The 14912-nt window shown below is 36.8% G+C and overlaps 1 protein-coding gene across 2 annotated transcripts in view; it reads left to right on the top strand.

Moving 5' to 3' along the window:
• ARHGAP32 (Rho GTPase activating protein 32) overlaps window positions 1–14912 on the top strand; it is a 265244-nt gene that overhangs the window by 23806 nt on the left and 226526 nt on the right. The gene's annotated exons all lie outside the window — the stretch shown is intronic.

Below are 14912 nucleotides of genomic sequence, written 5' to 3'. Positions count from 1 at the left end.
AAAAATCCATTCCAGTGTTATGATTGATCACCCTGAAAAATTAGTTTGAAATGCCCACAGAGCCAGAGGATTGAATTAGAAATGGCTAGAATGGACCAGACCAAAGGTTTAATCTCAGTATTTGATTGCCACTAGTGATTTACAGTTAAAAATAGTGCTACTGCTATGGGAGCGCCTGGCTTTCATCTCTGATAGTACGGTAAAGGTTAAGTATTGCCGTTTCTTTGAGCAGTTAAATGATTTATAGCTTTGTCTCAGTTTTTCCCCCTAGAACCTTTGGGTTCATGTTATACCTCTATTATATTTTGAGATACTGGTTTTCAAAAGTTTATTTCTTTCTGTAGGAAGTACAAGTTTCACCTTTTTCCTATTTATTTTATGTATCATCAAAGGATTTGATGGTTTTAGATTTGATGTACTCCAATCTGTGTACCATCCATGCTTTTATAGATTGTTTTGTCTCAGCCATTACTTTTTCTAACTGAAGACTTTTATTTTTGGACTCCCTTTATTTGAACTTCTTTGACCCTTTTTAAGTTCTGCCACATTTGAGTGTTTCTCTATATGAAATTTAAACACTTTCAGTTAGAATCAGTACTAAAACTGACTTCAGAGTGACCTCTTTTTAAGTTAGTTTCTGATCTATGAACCAACTCACCAAAGCTTAAGTTGACTCTTATGTTTAAAAAACTGTGATCCCTTTGAAGGCAGGGATTGTATTTTATTGATTTATGTCCAGGGACTAGTATAGTACCTGATGCTGGTGGGCTGTCAACAAAGGTTTGTTGAATAAATGAATGAATGGAATATTATCAGAGGTTTAGGGAGTATTTGAGTGCTTGGTTTCCTTTTATTTATGTAAATACTATGAAATAACTCCCAATAAATTATTTAGGCACTGTGTCTTTTAAAACATAATTCACGACAGTAGCAATAACCACTGCAGAATACTGGTCATAAACCTTAAGAGTGCAGTTGTTTAAGGGGCACCTGACTGGCTTAGCCAGTAGCTCTTGGTCTTGGGGTCATGAGTTTGAGCCCCATATTGGGTGTGGAGAATACTTAAATAAATAAATTTTGTTCTTTAAATTTTTAAAAAAGCTTTTATTTATTTATTCATGAGAGTCAGAGAGAGAGGCAGAGACATAGACAGAGGGAGAAGTAGGCTCGTCGCAGGGAGCCTGATGTGAACTCGATCCTGGGCCTAGGATCACGCCCTGAGCTAAAGGCAGACACTCAACCACTGAGCCACCCAGGCGTCCCTTAAATAAATAAACTTATTTAAAAAAAGTACAATTATTCAAAATCAAGAGTTATGCATATTATTATTTGCCTACTTGAACCAGAAGAATGAGTAATAAAGGGTGATGTGCTTGGCTAACAAGAAACAGTAAAATTGTTGCCCTTATACATTGTTGATGGCTTTATAAAATGGTCAGTCCTTTTATAAAAGCACTTTATAAGTAAGTATAAGAACCATCTAAACACTTACGCCGTCTCAGTGTTAAAAGTTTGAGTCTGATGAAGTAGTCTGAGACAAGGAGCTAGCTATAGATAGAAAGATATTAGCTGCAGAATTATGTATACAGTTTAAGAATATTAAGGTGTTAAATCTTGAGTAAGTTCTCTCTCTGCCTCAGTTTCTTTATCAGTAAAATGGAGATAATAGTATCTTCCTCATGTCATTGAGAGGAATAAATGAAATCATGTATGTATATAGCTTAGAGTAGTAGCTAGCCCACGTAAAGCACTAAAATTTGGCTGCTACTACTATATGTGTTTTATTTTTATGGATGCAAAGGTCTCTCATTTCCCAGAGACTTTTATTGTGCCAGGCATTTTGTTAGGTGTAATGGGAGATAAGTAAACAAAAATTGTAGCTCTTGTTTCAAGGAACTTAAAATTCTTTTGGTGGTGACTGTAATATATATTTATAAATATATTATACATAATTACAGATCAGTATGTGGTAAGTGATGCGAGAAAGTTACAAAATACTATGAGAGTTCTAACGTAGGGATGATCAAAGATTACTTTGGGTTTGTGGAGGTGGAAAAGTGACATTTTCACTGAGCTTTGAAGGTTACGTAGAATTTTGAAAGGTAAACCTAGAAGAGATGCTATTTCTTGGGGTGCGTGAGCAGACACAGAGTTTGGAAAATAGAGCACATATATTGTAGAAAGAATTACAGGAAGATAAGGCTGAGGAGGGAGGGAGAGTCCCCATACTGGAATGATTTGAATGCCAAACTGTGGAGTTTTTATTTTATTTACATAACATTGGTAGATGATGGCTTTTATGACCTGATAAGAGTTATCTTTTGGGAAGATTGAGTAATTGCAAAATTATTTGGTGGATGTAGGAGAGGTGGAAGTAGGGAAATGGGAAGACCTTTCTTTTCCCATTCATTCAAGAAACGTTTGTTGCTCACTTATTCTCTGCCATATTTTATGTTTGTTTTGAGCACAGTGAACTGTATCCTACTTACTTGAACTGTAATAGTTAACTGGTATTTCAGAGGAAAAGTAATGAAGACCGCACTAGTATGTGTCTGTAGGAATGAAGTGTAGATTAGATGTCAAATGCATTACAGAAGTGGGACAACAAGCTTGATAATTTTCTGTATGGAATAGGGAGAGGTAGAAATTAAAGACGACTTTTAGGTTTTAAATTTTCTTTTTTTAAGATTTATTTATTAGAGAGTGCAAACGCATGTGGGGGAAGGAGCAGAGGGAGAGGGAGAGAGAGAGTCCTTAAGCAGACTCCGCTTGGAGTGTGGAGCCCAATGTGGGGTCCACCCCAGGGCTCTGAGATCACGACCCCAGCTGAAATCAAGAGCCAGGAGCCCAACATGCTGAGCCACCTAGATACTCTGACTTTTAGGTTTTATACACGAATGACTTGGGGACTTACTGTACTTATCATACCTAATATATATTAGGAGATAAAGAGGGTGAGCTTGTGTATGTGGACAAATGATATTTTTTTACTGATTTATTTTTAGTTGTCAGTGAATCTTTGAGTTGGTGCTCTTTAGGAGGCAATTGGCAATGGGGAGTTGGAACCTGGGAGAGCAGGGATCTAGAGGTTGGCCAGAGACGTTAAAATATAGATTTGTAAATCATATCCATAGATGCGTCAGATGAAGCCTGAAGTAAATAAAGTTGTCATGGGAGAATGTGTGGGTGTATGTGCTGCTAGTAGGGGTAAATGGGGAGCTGAACTTTTTTTATTTTAAAAGAAGTTACATATATGTCCATTATTAAAAAAATCTGGTGGTACAGAAGTTATATCTAAAATCTCACTACCCAGAAAAATCTTACTACCCAGGTAAAACTATCATTAATATTCAGGAAGATCTTCTCGATTTCTTTTCATACATATTTGTAGATAGCAGCTGTTTGTTTATGACATTCGAGTTCCTAAAATACTAGTCCTGGACAGGACTAGGAGGAGGAACTCACTCATAGAGTCTGGCAAGTGTATATAAGTGCTCGATGTTGAGAATGATGCTTCCTAAAACTTTATACCCATGGTACCTCGCTTGCTCATCCAGCCCTGGTCCTGCCTGTAAAACAGTTAATAAAAAAAAATTCTTTTACAGTTAGTTTGTATTTTTATTAATCAGATCGTGAACATCATTTAGAAAATTCATATTGCTATGGGACTTTTAAAGAAGAACAGCAGTTTCCTGACTCTGTCTCATCCCATCTAACTCAACTCTATCTGGCCTTCATTTCCTGGTCTATCGAGGCAACCATTGTCAACTCTTTTGGCTTTTTCTCCCTAATGTTCACTACTGTATTTCTAAGTATTATGCTTTTACTGGTAGTGCTTCATTTACCATATTTAGACATTATCTAAATTCATTTAGACATCCTTGAATACTTTCTTATTTTATCTTTTTCTAGAAAGGCAGTGCCTTGGATTTAGTTTGTTACAGGGTTTTTTGTTGTTGAATAATTCAGCCAAAATTATTGTGCTATGACTTTGAAGGGTTTCTTTGTAAGAGCTTGTTAGTTACATGGACTCTATTTTTTGTTAAATCCAGTAGACTATCCAGTTTATTTGTTAAATTTATAGTATCAGAATTGACTGTCTTAATGTGTTCTGCAAATTTCATTTTTCTTATAAAAGAAAATCTAATGAAGTTTTAATGTGGTGTAAGTTACTGTGCATCTATGTCTTTTGTTTAAAATAAACTATTTTTTTCTAATGTTTATCAGATGTGTAATCTATGCTCCAGGTACCCACCTATGCTTTTTGTATATGTGATTTTCTTTTTTTCCTCATAACTCAGAGGTGCCAGTATCTTCATTTTATGGGTGGGGAAATAAAGAGTTAGAGAAGTTAAAAAATTTGCCTAAAGCTGCAGTTTTTTTTTTCATTTTTATTTTATTTTATTTTTTTAATAAATTACTTTTTATTGGTGTTCGATTTACCAACATACAGAATAACACCCAGTGCTCATGGTTTCTCTTCAGATCGCATAAAGCTGCAGTTATGGTAAATAGTGGAGCCAGAATTCAGACTAAGGAATGTCTCTTAAATCCATTTTCGTAACCACGGACTTGAGCGATACATTATGTTCTCTTTTGGCTTCCCAACCTTCTCCAGGCACATTCCTTTTTACTTCCTCTCCTGAAGTGTTGCTTTTAAGTATAGTCTTCAAAATTTACATAAAATTGGCTTTTTGTAGACTTAAGACTTTTTCTCAGTTTTTATTAAAGATAGGTAAGATGTATTGCAGTGGTTTCTTATGATCGTGATGACTAAAAAACATAAAAGAAAATATAAATCTCATGTTCAAGTGTTTGGGGCTTGAGAGAGTGGAAAAAAGAAATTCATATAACCAAGCAGATTATTTATATCTTATTTGATTCACAGATATATAATACTTATACAAGGTCTTGTGTTGTGTCTCAAGAAATTCAGAGATAAATCCTGTAGACTGTGTCCTTATGGATACTCAACTAAGATTATATTTATAGGTAGTATAAGTATCTGGTAAGAAGGGTACTATGGGGGATTTGTTGAAGTATGAGGAAAACTTGTAGAAAAGGAAAGGACTTGAGATGAGTCTGCTGAAGGATGGATAGTACAGTTCTGGAATGGTCATTTCAGTAGACATTCACAGAGGCAGGACATTTTAGGGGCATGTTGTGGAATAGAAGCTCGTTGGCTTGATTAGGATTTTTTCCCCCAAGTTCACATAGCTAGTAATGTTTGAACTGGAAATGGAATTCCAGGCAGTCTGACTCCATAGTGTGCAGTAGTAGCTATTGTGCTAAGTTACTGCATACTCACCTGGAAATTTGCCTAGTAACCGCTGAGGTCAGACAGAGTAGGTGTGTGTTCTGTGGAGAGGTTGAGAATGTAGGGAAATTACTCACAAGGAACAAGTTTCCTGAGGGATCACTGGACAGAGTCGAGGAGGTAGTCAGCAGAGGGAAGGAGAACAGGTTAATACAGAGGAGCATAAGAAAAGTGTGGGGTTCACTTTGGAGGCAGTGATCAAGAGAGGTTGGCAGCATTGTGACACGTGATGGAATTAGTTGGCCTCAAATGGAGCTGTGGTCTGGCGGGTTAAAGATGACTGCACATTTTTTTTGCCATTCTTTAAAGGAGGCATTTAAATTATACTGAGAAAAACATTGTTATATCATTAAAAAAGTTACACTTAGTTTAAATGGTATTTCAAGGTTAATTTACATTATTAATATTATAAAGTTATTTAGCATTATAAAAAATTGGATCACTATCAGTACAGTTGTCTTTAAATTGTATTCCCTAGCTGTATTTTTAAGAATGTTCATACATGGAAAAAATAGAGAATATAAAATTGGATCTGGAGAGAATATTTCATGTATCATGCTATTAAATGTTCCTTTCTTAGTAAGGAGGAGATTGATTGATTGACTAGCCATTGTTAACTATAAATGTGGGGAATGCCCTCATAGTGTAGGAATTAAATAACATGGAATAAGCATTTGATGGGTTTTGGTGATCTGGGTTTTGGTGATCTGAAAGTCAAATTTTAAGATAGGAATTATTCCTCAACAAGTGCAGTTGGCAGTTGGGACCCACATCTTTAAAATCTTACATTTTTATGACCAGATTTAATTCTACAAACAGTGTATGTGCAAGTAATATGTAGGAACTGAAGATTACAAACAAAATCCCTCTCATGGAATTTAGTCTGAGAGGTGAGAGAAGAAATTTATATAAACAAGATAGAAACAACAGTTGCCCAAGAAATAACAAAATGCTATGAGATCTCCGAGGGGGGGAAGTTGATTATATTTTTTTACACTGTGTACATCCTGATTTTTGGAAAAAAATTTCATGAAGCATGGCATTTGAATTGGATTTTAGAGAGATGGCTTGGCTTCCACAGATTGAGGGTGGTTTGAGGAATTAATGTGAGAATGGACACAGCGGGGGTGGTGGTGGGGTGGGGATAGTTTTGAATGTATTGGGAAAAATGCCCAAGCAGTGATGTGGGGAATGAGGAGGGTTAGATTGAAGGTGAGGTTAGGGCTAACATGCTGAGTTTGAAATCTGTTTTGTAGTAGTTCAAAAGCACTTGGAGGTATTTTATGTAAGCAGTTGCTGATAATACCCTACTTGTGTTTTAGGAAGACTGTTATAGGTGGACTAAGGTGGTTAGTATGGTAGTTAAGAGAATGAGCTCTGGAGTCTTTTTTTTTTTAAGATTTTATTTATTTACGAGAGAGAGAGAGAGAGATAGAGAGAGAGAGAGAGAGAGAGGCAGAGAGAGAAGCAGGACTCGGGACTCGATCCCAGGTCTCCAGGATCAGGCCCTGGGCCGAAGGCGGCGCTAAACCGCTGAGCCACCCGGGCTGCCCGAGCTCTGGAGTCTTAAGTCCTGGGATGTCTGGCTCTGTCACTCTTGGTAGCCTGATCAGTCATGAGTTTCATCTACAAAATGGGGGTAGATAGAGAGCTGTTGTGATGAATAAATGAGATTATCCCGTGCAGTGCTTACTGTATGTCGTAATGCAGAATCAATGTTTACAAAAAAAGTTAGCCAAAGGAGAGTATTATCCACAATAAAAGGGCGAAGGCTAGAGGTAGAAAGACCAGACTGGAAAAGCAGAGTCAGTACTATTTAATAAGGTGTGTAACATGCTAAGGATTTTTTTTTTTCTGGTAGAGATAACATTTTATCGCACTGTTGAAAAATCTTGTGTTTCTTAGGTGTGTGTGTGTGTGTGTGTGTGTGTGTGTGTGTGTATGTGTATGTGTGTTTATAGTAAGTTCTATGAAAAGACAGTTGGTGTCATAGTACCAGAGTAATCTTAAACGTGCGTGAAAGCACCTGTTAGTGACATTTATGGTTCTGCGGTGGCAGTATTGGAACAGCCAGTGATGAGTAAACTCAGCTGCTGGGGAATCACTGAAGAGTCACCATCCCTGGAGTTCTCCACTCAGTACTTGCTTCCTCACTGTGTAACTTTTTTTTTCTTACTGGGTCTTGAGAAATAAGAAGAAGGTGGAAAAGAAGGGACATGAAAGAGTAAAGGCACCATTTACTTAGTTTGGTTGTTGGGAATTATACCTGAGAGGGTATAAAAGAAGTAGGAATTCCTTAACATAAAGGTGCTCTGTGTCCTCAGAGTTTGCAGGGACTCTAAGTAAATCCCATGGCTGTTTGGCCTCTGAGGTGGGAGATTCAGGGTGAATTGATTTTACCCAAGCTTACAGGAAGAATTAGACCTATTATTGAGAAAATTCAAAATTACCTTGAGTTATCAAAAACCTTGAGGTCAGCTCTGACTCTTTCTCTCTGGCTCATACCCACTACATCAACAAACTGTTGTCCCTACCTTCAAAATACATCATGAATCAGGCCATTCCTCACTTCTGTTGCTGCTACTCTCGCGTAAATAACCATTGTTTCCTTGACTAACCCAAAGCAATGCTCCTAAACTGGTCTTGTTTGATTTGTGCCGTGCTCTGGACTAGTCTTTATGTAACAGCCAGAGTAATCCTCTTGACTAATAAGGAAGTCATGTTCCTTTTTTACAAAAACCTCTCAGTGGCTTCCTATTTCAGGAGTTCTTAGCACAGCTTGAGAATCCCTCCATGGTCTGGCCCTATTTCTGGAGCTTTCCCTCCTGTCGCTCCATTTACCCTATTGCACACCAGCCATCAAGCTGCCCCTGCCCCAGGGTCTTTGCAGGTGTGGTTCTCCCTGCTTAGATGGACTTTCCAAAAGTATTTACGAATTTTCTCAGTTCAGGACTCTGATCTCTGTTCACAGGTCTCCTCCTCACAGAGGTTTCTCTGATTGCTCTCTGTAAAGGGGCAGTCCTAGGTAGTCTCCATTCCCTTTCACAGGCTTAAAGCATTTGTCACCACCCCACAAGTACACGTCTTAAGAACGTTTGCCTTCCTCACTAGAATGTAAACTCCAAGAGAGCAGGGTGCTGTTTTCTGAAGTATTCCCACTAGCTAGAACATAATACATGGCCAGTAAATACTTGTTTAATGGACGAATGATTGATAAACAAAAGGAGATTTATATTTCTTTCAATCTGAGATACGCTCTTGTCATCAATATTTATTTATTTTCATCTATGTACTGGAATAAGTAAAATGAAAATGTAAGTGTTTAAGAATAGGAACAACTAGGGAACTACAGAATTATGATTTGGTATCAAGTAGCTTTTGCTTAAAATAGTTTCTTGTGCTAGCTGTAAGTTAATCTTTTCTATGACATTGTGCTAAACCTGAGGGATGGCAAAAATTGTCTGATTCTCACAAATTTATTTACTCTTTGATTTTGTAAGTCTCATTTTTTAGGTTTTATGGAATCTATTTATAAGATTTCAATCTTAAATTTCAGCTGTAGATTAAGTTCTGTTCAAGATCTCAGTTCCAAATATTAGAGAACTATATTGAACTTAAACGCCTGAGTGGAAAAAAACGCAGCAAATACCAGAATGATTTTTAGTGTTATTGGGAACCCCAGTATGCCTTGTGCATAAAACAAGGACCCTAGATTTGTTCTATTTTTATTTTTAAAAATATTTTTATTTATTTATTTATTTGAAGGAGAGAGAGAGAATGAGTCATGAGTGGGGAGGGGGCAGAGGGACAAGGGGGAAGCAGACTCCCCACTGAGCAGGGAGTCATATGCAGGGCTCGATTGACCCCGGGATCATGACTGAGCCACCCAAGTGCCCCTTAGACTTGTTTTATTTTATTTTTTATTTTATTTTATTTTATTTTATTTTATTTTATTTTTCGGAGCTTAGACTTGTTTTATTTTTATTTTTTTTAATTTTTTTAATTTATTTATGATAGTCACACAGAGAGAGAGAGGCAGAGACATAGGCAGAGGGAGAAGCAGGCTCCATGCACCGGGAGCCCGACGTGGGATTCGATCCCGGGTCTCCAGGATCGCGCCCTGGGCCAAAGGCAGGCGCTAAACTGCTGCGCCACCCAGGGTTCCCCCTTAGACTTGTTTTAAATTTGAATTCTTTCTTACTAGTATTGTGATTTTGAACAAGTTATTTAACCTCTTGAGTCTGTTTTCTAATGAGTAAAATGGGTATTGTATTACCTAGCTACCAGACAGGGTTGATGTATGAATTAAATAAGATATTGTATAATATAGCTGGTACATAATAAACGATAATATATCGTAGTTTTATGTGCATGGACTGCTGAGTGTATATGTATTTGTATTTTGATGGTTTTGATATATTATTTCTCATTTTCCAAAGGTATTTGACAATATTAGCTGACGTTTTAAATCCATCCAGTTGTTATAAAATCCAGTCCATTTGTTTTGAATTTTTTACTTTAAAAAGCAAATAGTATTTTGAATTAATGAATCATTTAAACTAGTATTGGGAGCTATTAATATGAGAAAGTGACATAGCTTCTACTTTTATTTATTTATTTATTAGGCTTTATGTTTTTATTTTAGAGAGAGAGTGAGCAAGAGAGAGACTACAATATAGGGGAGGGGCAAAGGAAGAGGGAGGAGTAGACTCTCCATTGAGCAGGGAGCCCAATGTGAGTCTCCATCTCAGGACTCTGGCATCTTGACCTGAACTGAAGGTAGACGCCTAACCAACTGAGCTGCACAGGTGCCCTATAACTTCTGCTTTGAAAGATTAAAAAAATGTTAAGATCTATGTGATGAGCACAGGGTGAATTAAAATAAAAACTTAAAAAAATTTAAGACCTGTATTTTTGAAGCTTTCTCATTGCATTTTAAAATTATGCTATGGATGTGCTCAGTCATCTCATTGATGTTAGTGTAAGCCAAGTGCACAATATGGCTCAGTAAAATAAAATAACAAATTGAAGTTTTTAAGATTGCAGTTATCAACTTTATTAGATAGTCTCGTTATGCTTCTGTAAGCTATTTATGGTTAACGTTTTGCAGTGTAGCTTTACTCCTTAGATGCTTATGGTCTTGCATCTCTCAGATGAGATAGCTAGCTTCATTCGATGAAGTATAGATTTTAATGAACCAAGAGGCAACCATAAGAAAAACATTATTTCTCCTGCGTCCTCTGAATATGAATTAAGAAGGCAATAAGATGTACATAATGGACTTATAAAAACAAAACTGCAATAATGACTGATAGAAAAAATATTCAGTTCTTTACCACTTATTTGATACAGCACTTAGTACTACTATTCTGGTTGTTACCTATAGAAAATACTTAAAAGTTTCCTTTTATTCTTTTTTGATATCCTACTCCCTTTTCCTCTCTAACTTTGTAGAGAAATAAAGAAATTCATGGTTAAGTAGAGTCAGTAGGTGAGAAAATGGGGTAGCCCTTTAGGAAATGACTTGAGGAGCAGTTAACTTGAAAGTTGCTGTGGGATAAGTTTGAATGTGCTGTGTAGGAAGTTTGCAAATTGTCATTAAGATTTGTGCAAATGTAATGCAAATACTGGGTCTTTCTGGTAGTTTGCTCTTTGGAGCACTGTGCACAAGGGTATACTACTGGAGTTTGCTGCAACAAAGGTGCCATTTGAGACATCATATTGTACCAAAATTTAGATTACTGGAAAGTAGTAGCAAGAGAAGCAGTCTAGCAGCTAACAGCCCGTGTTTGCTTAGAGGAAGTTATTTGTAAAACGTGACTAAAAGAAATAGCAGTCGCAACTGCAGCCTAGTTGTGGAACATGTGTTTCATCTATGTGAAAATGATTTTTGATTCTTTTCTTTGATTTCTGTATGTGCCACCTATAAAGGTGGTTGGTCACCATTACTGTTTTTTTTTTTTAAATTTTTATTTATTTATGACAGTCACACACACAGAGAGAGAGAGGCAGAGACACAGGCAGAGGGAGAAGCAGGCTCCATGCACCGGGAGCCCGACGCGGGATTCGATCCCGGGTCTCCAGGATCGCACCCTGGGCCAAAGGCAGGTGCTAAACCGCTGCGCCACCCAGGGATCCCACCATTACTGTTTTTAAGGCATTAAAATAGGGACCTGTTCCTAGTCTACAAGGCGGGTTAAGCATTGTATGTAAATGTGCTACACTGAAGAAGCCCTCTGCAGTAGTAGAGTAGACAGCAGAATGAAAGGCATGGTCCTTAAGGAATTCGGAGGTAGGAAGCAAGGAAAACAATATAGCAGAACATCAAAAATTATTTATTTCTTCAGTTTGGCATTAATAGTCTGCTGAATGTGACATATACTGTACTGTCAAGTAAGTAAATAGGTCTACACCATTTAGTGGTGGTCCAAACAGCAAGGATCTAATGATAACTGAAAACCAAAATAAGGAATATTTTGAGATACAGTAGGCATTTTAGTTGATGTGTTAAATTGATGCAATTAAATCTAAATTTCTGGGAAATTTTTTTAGTTTTTAAATTTATTTTTAAAAAATGATTTTACTTATTTATTCATGGGAGACACAGAGACAGAGACACAGGCAGAGGGAGAAGCAGGCTCCTTGTGGGGAGCCTGATGTGGGACTTGACCTTAGGACCCCGGGATCACACCCTGAGAACAGGCACATTGTAATTAAAATCCTATTTTCTTATTTGTATACATTTTTACTAATCTAGAATAAAACAGGCTGGCGGTAGGCTAGTCAGAAACTTTCTCCTGAGGTACACTTAATGTTAGATGTGCATCAAGTAGCTCACAGTGTCTTTGAAATTTCATATTTATCTAAAAATCCATATGACTCCTTTGCAATGCACATACCATAATATGTTGAAATTCATTATAAATATGTGTTTAAAATTGACCCCTTAGGAAGATGTGACATTTTAACTTTTTGTATTCCTTGGCACTTGCTATACTATCCCCATTTCCAGAAGTAACGTGAAGATGGTCAGTTTTTGGCTTAACTATTTGTTTAAAATTTAATAGTTTGAGGGGCACCTGGATGGCTCAGTGGGTTAAGTGCCCAACTCTTGATTTTGGCTCAAGTCTTAATATCACGGTTATGAGATCAAGCCCCGTATCAGGTTCTGTGCTGGGCATGGAGCCTACTTAAGATTCTCCTTCTCCCTCTAACCCACCCCACCACCCTCTCTCCTTTTCTTAAAACAAAACAAAACATTAATAGTTGGAAATGCCTCATATTAGGAAGCCCAGCCAACATTTTACTTTTGAAGTATGTGGTTGCGTATACAAAGGAAACAATTTTAGATATAGATGCTCCATTATCTAACACCTAATGAGAAAAAAAAATACAGTTCTTTTCAAAAATCAAATAAGGCCAATTATTTTTCCAGCTAAAAATGTGAACTATCTTACTAGTGAATCAGAAAATGGACGTGAATTGATACTGGTTGTTGGTATAGTTGTGGTAATAATAGATATAAATCTTATTCAAGCAAAAAGAGAGGTTAAGAAAAATAAGCCAATCTAATTTATATATAGGTAAGAAATAATAGCATTTTAAATGTGAAAGAAGTTGTTCATTTTAACTCATTTGACAAAACCTAATGTAAAATTCTTAAAAAAATTCAAATACGATCTATCAGAACCACTGGATAGTGCATTCTTTCTCTGTGGACAATATTTTCCTCATCCAGATTGTGAGTATACAAAACTAAGATGATAAGAATAGCTACCTTGGAGTCGTTTCTCTTTGGAAAAATACCAGTGTTTGGGATCCCTGGGTGGCGCAGCGGTTTAGCGCCTGCCTTTGGCCCAGGGCGCGATCCTGGAGACCCGGGATCGAATCCCACGTCGGGCTCCCGGTGCATGGAGCCTGCTTCTCCCTCTGCCTGTGTCTCTGCCTCCCTCCCTCTCTCTCTCTCTCTCTCTCTCTCTCTCTCTCTCTCTGTGTGTGACTATCATAAATAAATAAAAATTAAAAAAATACCAGTGTTCTTCAGAATATATTTATTTTTTATTATAGTATTATTTAAAAAAGTACGGAATTGATGCAGCCCTGGTGGCCCAGCGGTTTAGCGCCACCTTCAGCCCAGGGCACGACCCTGGAGACCCAGGATCGAGTTCCAAATTGGGCTCCCTGCATGGAGCCTGCTTCTCCCTCTGTCTGTGTCTCTGCCTCTCTCTCTGTCTGTGCTTCTCATGAATAAATAAATAAAATCTTAAAAAAAATACAGAATTTATTTTTTGAATTGTTCAGAAGAAATAGAATTTACAATATTCACCTCTTGTGTAGCCTAGTTTGAGTATAGTTATTATATGTATTTTTTCTTTTTACTCCTTTAAACAGAAATTGTAGCAATTTAATATGTATTTTTCTGTACTTTGAAATTATTATTTTTTTTTACCTGATACATACTTCTGTATCATTATGTAAGTGTCTCCTTGATCTTTCTGTTAGGACTGCCTGATATTCCCTTGAATGGCTGTATCCCAGTTTTTTTAGCTGGTGCCTGTTGTTAGAATTCTAGGTTGTTATATTATTGTCTTGACTCCATAAAAACTTTGGTGTTGAAAGTCATTTGTCTCTTATTTCCAGGCAGAAATATGGTACAGATATGAAAAGAGGAAAGAAGAATGTTGGTAGTGTGGTTGGGAGGGTAGTCTTTAGTCGGTGTATTATTTCTAGAGGTAAAGAGTTCATTTAAGGACTCATTTTTTCTGTTTAAAATTATGTAGTTTCTTAATCTACCATCATTTATGTCTGCACTTAAGTGATACCATTCTCCAGAAAGGGCTTATTTTAAAAATAAAACTGCCCTAAGTAGCATTCTGGCATCTACTGGGAGAATGTTGTGTCATTTAACCAGAGATCTGAGTTTGTATTCCTATTGGACTGAGATGTGGGCAAGCCTAAAATTCTGAACTGACTGTATCTTTTTCACTTTACTGTCATTATATTGCTTTTATTATAATAAAAAAAAACTAGTTGTAAGCATTTTAAGCACTAGTTCCTATGCATGTTATTCTCCAACTTTCCTTTTAATGTAGTTTATTGCATCCATGTGTTCCTAAAAATATTTGTTTTTTAAGATCTCATCGATTCCAATTTTATAAAAAGATTATGATCCATCTAATTGTTGAGATTTCATTTTCACTTAATATTACATTGCTAAAATTTCTCCATATTTTTACTTTGTCACTAAAGTTTATCCATCTTGTATATATCTTTCATTATATGACTGTTAGTAAGAATTTTTTTATATGGTCTTCTGTTTATGGACATTTTGGTTGTTTCCTAGTTTTTTTATTTGTGAACAGTGCTTCTGAGAATATTCTTTTTTTTTTTTTAAAGATTTTATTTACTTATTCATGAGAGATACAGAGAGGCAGAGACATAGGCAGAGGGAGAAACAGGCTCCTTGTGGGGATCCCGGTGCAACACTTGATCCCAAGACCCTGGGGTCACGACCGGAGCCAAAGGCAGATGCTCAACCACTGAGCCACCCAGGTGCCCCAGTAGACTTTATTTTTTAGAATAGTTTTAGATTCAC

The sequence above is a fragment of the Nyctereutes procyonoides genome, unplaced genomic scaffold (genome assembly GCF_905146905.1).
Source record: "Nyctereutes procyonoides isolate TBG_1078 unplaced genomic scaffold, NYPRO_anot_genome, whole genome shotgun sequence".
NCBI lineage: Eukaryota > Metazoa > Chordata > Mammalia > Carnivora > Canidae > Nyctereutes > Nyctereutes procyonoides.
Note: the sequence above shows the minus strand (reverse complement) of the source record. Positions and strands in the feature narration are given on the sequence as shown.